General features: G+C 36.9%; 1 pseudogene; it reads left to right on the top strand.

The window, feature by feature from the left end:
• The first annotated feature begins 6,571 nt into the window (after nt 1-6,571).
• LOC100952633 lies at nt 6,572-7,493 on the top strand (annotated as a pseudogene).
• The last annotated feature ends 662 nt before the right edge of the window (nt 7,494-8,155 follow it).

Raw genomic sequence — 8,155 nt, 5'->3', positions numbered from 1 at the left:
AACCTTCTCTTTAGAAAAACCTGTGTGTGAAATATACACAAAGTTTTGCTTACCTTTAGTTAGTTCATAGAAAACCTGAATATCTCTTAGAGGTTATACATTCCAGATTAAAAATCCCTGCCTTAGATGTAGCCTGACCATATATTTTATAAAAACTATTTCTTGGTTGTATAACATATATAAATGATGACCTGATTTTTCTTGAATACCTCTAGTTTTAGGAAGATCACTATTGTATAATATGTTTGACTTATGGATAGATGTACCATGTTTCCCTGAAAATAAGACCTACCCAAAAAATAAGCCCTAGCAGGATTTATATGCATTTGTTAAATATAAGCCCTACCTTGATAATAAGACCTAGTGATGGCACCAAGCAGTAAGGAAGACTGGAATATCTTTTATCTGCCACAGCTCCTTTCTCCAAGCCATTCCCACTTGCACAAGTGCATGTGTGGTAACCGTGGTCACAGGCATCCTATTGCACACGTGTGAACAGCTAGGGGAAAGGAGTTCACGCATCACTAGCACCAGCCCCACCAACAAGGTCGGCTCCCCCTGTCAGGTTCCAAAAGAAGATGACTTAACTGTATTTGAATAAATGTAAATTGTTGTATTATACTTAATAAAAATAAGACATCCCCTGAAAATAAGCCCTAGTGTGTCATCTTGAGAAAAAATAAATATAAGACAGTGTCTTATTTTTGTGGAAACACGGTAATTGTTAAAACAAGTTCTAACTTCTGTTCAACTGAAATCTGATTCCTTCAAATTCTACTTACTGCCACTTAGTTCTGAAATCTCCACCTACACAGAATGAGTCCCCTTTCACATAACAGTCTTATTACATAAAATATACCTATAGTAGCCTTCTTAGGTTTCTTCTTGTTCAGGCTAAATGTTCACAAAACCTCCAATTGATCTTCTTTTCAAAACCAAGTTTTGACATTCTTCAAAATTCTGATTATTTTCTTCTAGAATTATAATGTAAAAGTGTCCTTCTTAAAATATGGCAACCAAAGTAAGTTCACATAGGATCTGATTAAATGAAAGTTTGTTTTCTTTAATGTGTGGATTCATTGTCAAAAAGTAGAAAGCTGGGTACCTTCTTGTCCCAGATTCTACCTTTTCTGGATAAAATTAGGAAGAATAAAGTACAAGTAAGATGAGGATGTCAATTATATGATTATCAAGAACTTTGAGGCGGAAGATAATGCTGCTAGCTTCCCACTCTCTCTTTAATATTTTACTAATGAAATTTGAGGGAGACATGACATTATAGCTAATAAAACTTAAAAATAATCAACTACATTCTATCTCACATAGATAAAAATTTTATTAACTGAAGGGAGTATTCAGTATGGAATTTTGAAAAGAAAGTAGAGAATTCACTCGTGTTCTGGTGGATCTGGGGTGCAGGAGTGAAAACACCCCAGATGAAATGTCTCTCAAGGCTATATCCTTTTCCTTATCCGATTTAGTGCTCACCAAGAGATTTTGAATTATTTATTTAAATTCTTAAGGGTCCTTTTATTGACAAGGAGATACTCTGGAAATCAAATGGAAGCATTCCATTCACTGAAACATAAGTTCTATCTTCTTAGCATCACCACTATTACTTAATGCAATCACAGTAATGACCCATGCTTAGTTTATGTTCATTAAAATATTGAATAATTTTACCCTTTTATTAATTAGATCATGTTTTTTTTTTCATATTGCATTTTGCAGTTGAATCTTGTAACAAGGGCAGAACATTATCATAAATCTGTGCCTGAAGTTATTTTGAAACAGACAACACCAATCAAGCTATTTGGATTAAGCTCATTATTACAACTGAGACTTCAGTTCTAGTACACACACAAAAATGGTAGTGCTACTGGATGAAGTAGAGATCACTTTATTACCTAAAATTACTGTGAACTCTCTGAGCTTTCGTCACTTAAAAACTTACATCATATCCTTATTAACACCACTAAAAAGTAAATTGAACAAGACAATTCTGAGCACCACCAATAGAGATAATGGTGTCATTGGACTGAATGCTTTTAGGGACTATTGATTTTCCTGAAGCTTCTATAACAAATTGACACATACTGCGGTGGCTTAAAACAACAGAGATTTATTCTCTCACAGTTTTGGAAGCCAAAAGTCTGAAATCTGGCAAGGAGTGCCTGAAGCACTTATCTAATTCCTGTGGCACCATTGTATATTAGGTGTGGAAGAGGTAGATGATTTGTCTCTTGAGTTCCACTAATCTATAAACTGAGAGGAACTGTACAGGAATAAATACCTATGGAACTACACTCCAAAAGGCTCAACCATTTCTGAACCTAATTTAAATGATGAAGTTTTGGACTTTAAGATGATGCTGGAATGGGAATAAGATTTTTGTGGAACTTAGGAGGAGTAGGTATATCTTGCATATGGGAAGGAAGTAAATAATTGAAGGTCAGTAGGCAACCCATAAGATGGCCCCCAGTGGCTCCCCCCTCCTAAGGTTACAAAGTGACTGCAGTCTCTCTCTCTCTCTCTCTCTCTCTCACATTCTGCTGTGAGTAACCCTGTGGTTGAATACCTGAGGCTTGCCAAAAGCTATGTGAATGAGCATGGAGCACATCCTACCCTAGTTTTTCATGTAACAACACAGCCAGGGCCAATGTGTTGACTATAGTTTCATGAAAGATCAAAGATCTTAAGGTATAAGCATCCAGCCAAGCTATACCCAGATCTCTGACAGATATAAATCATAAAATAATAAATAATTGTTTTAAGGCCATACAACAGGAAATTATTTGGAGATAAATTATTAAATAACAATAAATTACTATACATAGATACTCTAGAGCAGTGGCTCTCAACATTCCTAATGCCATGGCCTTTTAACACAGTTCCTGTGGGTCGCGACCCACAGGTTGTGAACCACTGCTCTAGACTAATTGGTTTAAGAATCATTTGCCAAATTTTATTTATTTATTTATGACAGAGTTTCATTTTGTCACCCTTAAGTGAATCTCTTGCCTCAGCCTCCCAAGCAGCTGAGACTGCAAGCGTCCATCACAATGCCCAGCTATTTTAGAGATGGGGTCTCACTCTTGATCAGGCTGGTCTCAAATTCCTGCACTTAGGCAATCTGCCTCCTGCGGCCTCCCAGACTGCTAGGATTATAGGAGTGAACCACCGTGCCTGGCCTTATTTGCTAAATGTTCTACAAATGGCAAATCTTGCTGCTTTTAGTTCTCCCATATTTTCATACAAGTGATAATAGATACAAAAATACAGTTATATAGAAGGAATAAGATATAGTGTTTTGTAGCACCATAGAACAGCTATAGTTAATTATAATTTATTGTATATTTCAAAATAACTACCTATGAGAAAGTAGACTTTGTATACTCCCAACACTAAAAAATGATAAATGTTTGAGGTGATGGATATCCCAGTTACCCAGATTTGATCATTGTACATTATATGCTTGTATCAAAATATTTCATGTAACCCATACATATATGAAATTGTTATGTATCCATGAAAGTTAAAAATTAATGATGAAAAATGTGTTCTTATTATTTTACTAATGAACCAATTGAGTTGGGACTGTAACGTAAGACTTTCTGATTATGTTTTTGTCCAAATACATTTAGTTGTAAAAGTAAAGAGTCTATATAAATACTGGCTAAAATATTGTAGGAGGTAAAAAAAAAACATCCTACCAATCTGGAGTATTAAAACAAAGAGACATTCTACTAAGAACATGTTAGGGGGCCAGACATTTGGGGGACTATGCCTATATTTTCTTCAGAGAAGTGGAGCCAACAGGTTAGTGTCAAACATGTTAGAGGTATCCTGTAGTACAGACCTTCACATTTTCCTAGTGTGACTAATTAGGACTTTGCTTAACCCAAGGAAATTTAAACTTTCAATGGGTAAAAAAAAAAATGACTGGAATGTAAGAAATACAAAGGATAATTTTCAATACATAAGAGATTTGGCACTAACAGTATTTGTATATCACCACTTTAATCTTAAAGTGATAGTTTTAAGTGTCTGATAGAGCAACAAAACATTTAGGTATTGAAATATCTGACCTACGTGAGTTGAGAGATGTGTATTTCCTTCAATGCAATAGACTGGAACAGGGTAACACAGAATGGAGTCCGTTAGGGAGTAAGTATTAATGATGTTCAAAAGAAAGTTCTGGCGCAAGTTACACAAACATAAATACACATAATGTAGAAAGTGGTGATGAACAGGGAAAAACAAAGAAAATGTGGCAGTGGCAAAAGATTCTCTTGCTTCATTTGAGGGTGTTATGAAATCAGCATTTGTCAAAAACCAAGAAATCAATGAAAGTTACATGATAAATTGTATCATTAAATTGCATGATCCAATCACCTCATTGTTAGGTGATGGAGACATGTATTCAATTGGAAGCGACCACTGACCAATGAGTTAGTTCATTTTGAAAGACCTTTGTGTAGTAAGAATAATAAAATATTACAGATAAATTTAACTTTCTCTTTATTAAGACCTATTCCCAGGTAAAATGATTAGGCTTTTTTTAGAAATGGCCAGATGTCAAGTCATGAAGAAATTTGATGAAACATGTAAATGCAGGCTCAGTTGCGTGGTTTTAGATGTCATTTGGAGCCTTCTAATAAGCATCCTCTATTCAGTCTTTAGTGTTTTCTTATTTAACAATGTAAGCTCCTTTAATATTAGTTACATCTCTCAGAGCTACAAATTATTAACCTTTAGGAAAACTTACTACAAACATTTTCCTCTAAGAGATGGAAATGTTTAATGGTTTCAGCATGCATCCAGTATTGCCACAGGAGAGGATATTATAAAAGTATCTTGAAGGCTTGGCTTAAACAGCACAGATAAGCAACCCATCCCTCTTGCATAGCACACCAAAGAGGAAAGGAGATGTATAGGAGCCAAAGAATTAGTAATGCCAACTGAAGTCTCACAGCAAAGAAGATCTTTTTTTTCCTTTTTTTTTAAATGAAATCATCATTGTGTACATTAATGCAGTCATGGGGTACAATGTGCTGGTTTTGTATACAATTTGAAATATTTTCATCAAACTAGTTAACATAGCTTCATGGCATTTTCTTAGTTATTGTGTTAAGACATTTATATTCTGCATTTGGTAAGTTTCACACGTACCCTTGTAAGATGCACTGTAGGTGTGGTCCCACTAATTACCCTCCAATTGTGGTATATGTACACCATGGAATATTATGCAGCCTTAAAGAAAGATGGAGACTTTACCTCCTTCATGTTTACATGGATGGAGCTGAAACATAGTCTTAGCAAAGTATCTCAAGAATGGAAGAAAAAGTATCCAATGTACTCAGTCCTACTATGAAACTAATTTATAGCTTTCATATGAAAGCTGTAACCCAATTATAGCCCAAGAATATGGGGAAAGGGGAAAAGGAGGGGAGGGGAGGGGGGAGGAGTGAGGGAGGGAGGATAATTGGTGAGAGCAAAGATCTTGTAGTCTCCTTTTTTTTACCATGAAAATGGCATAGATATTATTAACTTGTCTCTAAACAAGTTCAGTAAACATTTTGTTAGATTTGGTTCTTTCAAAAGCAAAGGCGAAGACAAAGATTTGAGCATTGGTAATTTCTTTGGAAGGTGAACTAAGGAAACAAAATGAGTGAGATCAGTATAGCAAAAAATGTGAAGATGTCAATAAAGCATGTGATAATGAGTCTCTTTCCACTGAGAGAAAACTGCGCTTAGTTTAAAAGGGGTCCTCCAAGTACCATTTGAATAAGCCTGGGATTGTCTCATTGGTAGCTATGGTGACTGGGGCAGATGATGTGGCTAGGGACATTTATTCATCAATTCTCATTCCTATTGATCTAGAGTTGTATGAGGAAAGGTTCCTGGGCTTAAATACACCCACCTGTATGATATTGAAGAACCCTTCTCAATAGAGAAGAAAAAAGACAGATGAAGTTGCTTCATGTGAAAACTTTGGACACGCCAGACCCTGGTCTCAGCTGCAACGGTGCTCAGGCGGCCAACAAAATATTGGGAGGGATATCACTATTATGTGATACATATTTGTTTACCGATTTTTTCAAAATTGTATTTAGAGATATACATATCATATTACCGTATGCCAATTAAATGATCCAACAAGGAGCACATTTGGGGGGCAGTGAACATCTGTTTCTCTTTTCTCTCAGTGATGTCTAATTGAATCCAAGTTGACAAGGAAACAACATTTTTCCTGGTAGAGGGAGAAAATATACCAAGAAAGACCCTGAGTTACACATATACAATTAGATGGTGTTACTGTTTGCAAGTAATTATTCATGATTATTTCTTTAGTTTAGAAATCGCTACCTGGTCTTCACTTATAAACATTCTATCAGAAACCTTAACCCTCAATGTAAAGGTATTTAATTTGAAAATATCAGGAGTGCTGGCTCTCGGGGAACAGAGAGGGGCCGCAGTCTCCGCAGCTGCATCGCGCCACCCCGCTGCTCCCCTCCACGTACCCGGCGCCGCCGCTTTCCTCCCCGGGCCGCTGCTTATCCCGGAGTCTATGGAGGTAATGGAAGGACCTCTCAACCTGGCTCATCAACAGAGCAGACGGGCAGACGGTTTATTAGCTACAGGAAAATACGAAGACGCTATTTCTTGTCACAAAGAGGCTGCAGCTTATCTTTCCGAAGCCATGACGTTGACACAATCTGAGCAGGCTCATTTGTCACTGGAATTGCAAAGGGATAGCCACATGAAACAGCTCCTTCTCATCCAGGAGCTGTGGAAAAGGGCAAAGCGTGAGGAAAGATTGAAAGCTCAGCAGAACGCGGACAAGGACGTGTCTCCCCATCTTCAGACATCTCACAAACCCTCTGCTGAGGACACAGAGGGCCAGAGTCCCCTTCGTTTTCAGAAGTACAGCCCTTCCACAGAGAGACACCTGCCTGAAATAGACGGTATCTTTGACAGGGATCCAGACGCACTGCTGTTTCTACTTCAGCAAAAGAATGAGCCAACAGAGCCATGTATGGGAAGCAAAGCCTCAGAAGATGATAAAAAAAAAAAAAATAGAGAGGAGCAGGCAACAAAAATTGCAGATTTGAAGAGACATGTGGAATTCCTTGTGGCTGAGAATGAAAGGTTAAGGAAAGAAAATAAACAACTAAGGGCTGAAAAGGCCAGACTTGTAAAAGGTCCGATAGAAAAGGAGCTGGAAGTAGATGCTGATTTTGTAGATAGTCGGAGTTATGGAGCTTGCCACCACCTTCAGAAACTGCTGCAGCCTCTTCAAACTGGCAGAAGTTTGCAGCAAATACTGGCAAAGCCAAGGACATTCCAATACCAAATCTTCCTCCCTTGGATTTTCCATCTCCAGAACTTCCCCTCATGGATCTCTCTGAGGATGTTTTGAAAGGACTCATGAATAATTAAAATGGAAGGGTGTAGATGAGATGAGAAGAGGAAATAATACAACAATACAGTTAATTCAGCAAAAAAAAAAAAAGAGAGAGAGAGAGAGAGAGAGAGAAAACCACATATAAGGGTAATCCCAGAAATGCTTCATCATCTGGCGTACTGTGGGAGAGGAGAAATTGCCAGGACTTGGAAACAGTCACTGTGAAATACGTTGCATATCTGATTCACTGACATGAGTTAATGATTCCAACTCAGCAGACAACTAATCTTGGAGGTTCACTACCTCCTGATTAAAAAAAACCAAATGGCTACCTGGAATAATTTTTTTCAAGCAACAATTATTTTTCTTATCTTCAGGGTTAAAATATGTAAAAGTACGTTATGTGTAATTAATCTATAATGCCACAAATGATAATGCAGAACCCAAATAGTATGGTGGCCTGGTGGGCTGCCTTATATTGAAACATGCCTTCTATCATGCATTGACTGTATGCATTTTGTCATGCACATTTTGTTTGTTTAAATAAGGTGTGTAAGATACACACTTTTCTAAATGAAACTACATGTGCCATACTTTGCACTACTCATAACATAATGATAACCTCAAGACTATCAGGAGAAATATTTAAATTTCCATTTTATGAAGAAAAAGAACCAAATTTTAGTTATGCTTTTTTAAACAAAATTACCAGTTTACATAATTAATCAGGGTGCGTTTTAAGTTCTA

The sequence above is a fragment of the Otolemur garnettii genome, unplaced genomic scaffold (assembly GCF_000181295.1).
Source record: "Otolemur garnettii isolate 467f Iridium unplaced genomic scaffold, OtoGar3 scaffold00072, whole genome shotgun sequence".
NCBI classification, from domain to species: domain Eukaryota; kingdom Metazoa; phylum Chordata; class Mammalia; order Primates; family Galagidae; genus Otolemur; species Otolemur garnettii.
Note: the sequence above shows the minus strand (reverse complement) of the source record. Positions and strands in the feature narration are given on the sequence as shown.